Raw genomic sequence first — 3183 nt, 5'->3', positions numbered from 1 at the left:
TTGTTCTGGCCCATCCATATCCTTCTGGGACTCCTTTTCATTCTTCAACTCTTAAAATGCCAGACTTCCCCAAGTATCTGTCTCCTCTCATTTATGCTCTGTGTGACCTCATCAAAACTATTGTTTTGGCTATCACATATAAGTTAATGAGTCCAAATCTCTGTCTTCAGCCCAGACCTCTCTCCTAAGCTTCAGACACATATGTTGAACAGGTTAGCTGGAATCTCCACTTTGGGTAAATGTTAGATATCTCAAACTCAACTTGCCCCAAAAAGAAGTAATACTTTCCTTTCTCTCAACCTGCTCCCTTATCCCATGCAATTGAAAGTCCCAAACCCTCAAAGTTGGGGTTTTCAAGCCTCTGTCTCTTTCCTGGATGGTGCCACCACCCAACCACTTACCATAAATCTGGAAGCCTCTGAGATTCTCCTCCTTCACCTCCTATAACCACTTATTTATTCAATCTTCTTATCTTCTGTATCTGTCCCTTGCTTCTTACTCCCACTTCTACTACCCTCATCACTTTTTACGTGCAATTACAACTGATCTTTGCCCCTCTACTCTTGCCCTTCTCCAATCTATCCTCTACTCTGCTTATATAATGGTGTCTCTAACAGTCAAATCTGATTTTTATTCCTCTGATTGATTTCCTTTAATAGCTTCTCATAGTTTTAAATATAAAATAGTTCAAATTCCTTATCCTAGCAAAAACCTTACTTAATATATTTCTATCTACTTTGCTTCCCTCATCTTTTGATAGTTTCCTTGCATGACACATTCAGTCGATCCTAGTAAAGAATTTGTTTCATGCTGCTTCAACTAGAGGATTCTGTAGCTTAGCATGTGCTGATCTTTCTGCCTGCAATGCCCTCTCTATTTGCTTTATTTGTCTTCATTCATGTTGCAAAATTTAAACATTAAATTTTGTTTTAATATTTGACTACATGCTTGACTACAGTGTTTCATCTTCTCTTGGTTTGACTACAGTGTTTCATCTTCGTGTTCTCAGAACATGAGTGTACCATCCTTTACTTTCCACATTACAGTCTAAATTGTGGGTTTGCTTTCTGGGTCTTGTAAAATACTTCAACTAAAGCAGTGGTTATGTACCTAGTACTCAAAATGTGCAGCACAATGTCTAGCACATAGTAAGTACTTGATAAATGAATAGTTCTAAATATACTAAAGACCTGGACTGGTGCAGGGTACAGAGAGGAATGGATCGATTTTTGATATATGAGATATTTCATTGGCAGAATTGGAAGGACTTATTGACTAATTAGAGGTAGGGAGTGAGGAAGAGTCATCAAAGATGACCATTATGTTCCTAGTTAGATAACTTGGTCCTATTGATTGAGACAGGGAAGACTGAGATGGATGGGGTTTAAACACTGTATACATACATTCATTTATTTATTTTGGACACGATTTGTTAGAAATGCCTGTGGCACATTAAAGTGGAAATGACATATACAGTAAACAACCATATGGGTCTAGATCCCAGTCAATGCTGTCCAACAGAAGTATAATGTGAGTTGCAAATGTAATTTAAAATTTTCTGGTAGCCATATTTTAAAAAGTAAAAGAAATAGGTTAATTTAATTTTAATAGTATATTTTACTTAATCTTGGATTTGTTGACTGCACTATTAACATTTTGTGCTAGAGAATTCTTTGTTGTGTAGGGCTATCCTGTGAATTGTAGGATGTTTGGCAGCACCCCTGGCCTCTTATTAGTAGTTGCCAATAGCTCCCTCCCCACACAAGTTGTGACAACCAAAAATGTCTCCAGATATTGTTAAGTGTCTCAGGGGGAGAAGACAGTACCAAATCACCCCTGTTTGAGAACCATCGATTTAACCCAATATAGCCAAATTATTATTTCAACATGTAATCAATATTAAAAATTATTGAGATTTTAATAATTTTTTGTATTGTATCTTTGAAATTGGATGTATAGATTTCACGTACAGCACTTCTCAGTTTGTACTAGCCACATTTCAAGTGCTCAACAGCTACATGTGGCTAGTGTCTACCTTTTTGAAGAGCATAGGTCAAGAGCTTTAGAGAAATGGTTCGGTCTGGAAATACATGGCTTTGAGAAGTCATAAGTTGATAACAGTTAAAACCGTGGCAGTAGATAAGATAGTTGAGGAAGAATTTTTTATTTAGAGTGAGAAAATAGGAGGATTGAGGAAAAATCCTAGTCCAATGCTCTTCTGGTCTCCCCACACGATCTGCTACCCTTTCTTGTTTATTATCATTATCATTATTTAAAAATATTTTCTTCACTGAACAATACGGAGAACATGAACGAACAAAGGAAAGGGTATTGAGAAAGACAAGCTGATGACAAAGGGAGGGAATTAATGTTCATTGAACACATAATTGGTAAGTAATGCTTGAAGCGTTATGTGAACTGTCTTAATCTCACAAGAACCCTTTGAGAGAAATGATGTTACCTCAGTTTATAGAGGAGGAAACTGAGGTTTTTTTGTCTTTGTTTAAAATATGCTTTAATTTTTTTAAATTGAGGTATAATTGACATTTTCTTTCTTTTCTTTTCTCCCCCTCTCTCTCCCTTCCTCCTTCTCTCCCATCCTTCCTTCTGGAAACAGATTTACAAAGGTCTAATCAATTAAACAGCTAGCTGTTAATTGGCATCACTGGGTTTTTTTTTAATTTTTAGAATTCTTTTTCAAATTCTTTTCCCATTTAGATTACAGAATATTGAGCAAAGTTCCCTGTGCTATACAGTAGGTCCTTGTTGGTTATCTATTTTACACATAGCAGTGTGTACATGTCAATCCCAAACTCCCAGTCTATTCCCCCCCTTCCCCTGCTTAACCATAAGTTCATTCTCTAAGTCTGGCATCACTGAGATTTGAAAGGAAGTTTGACTGATTCCAAAGCCTACATCCTTTCCCCCTACATCCTCCTAATGCACGTAATGAAGCATTTGCTATCTACTGATTTTTATAAAATAAGAAGGCGTATGTGATTGTACAGTTAGTTCCCAGGATACCTATCACCACTTTTGATCTGATTTCGGAAGCAAAGTCACCTTAACGGTGAGGTACCATGATCTCCATGTCATTGGCAAGTATGATTTCAGTATCATTTGCTGCGAAAGACACTAAACCACGATGTTTTTATTTGTTACCTTAAGTACTGTCAATAATTC

The sequence above is a fragment of the Mesoplodon densirostris genome, chromosome 4 (assembly GCF_025265405.1).
Source record: "Mesoplodon densirostris isolate mMesDen1 chromosome 4, mMesDen1 primary haplotype, whole genome shotgun sequence".
Lineage (NCBI taxonomy): Eukaryota > Metazoa > Chordata > Mammalia > Artiodactyla > Ziphiidae > Mesoplodon > Mesoplodon densirostris.
This window is presented reverse-complemented; position numbering follows the sequence as displayed.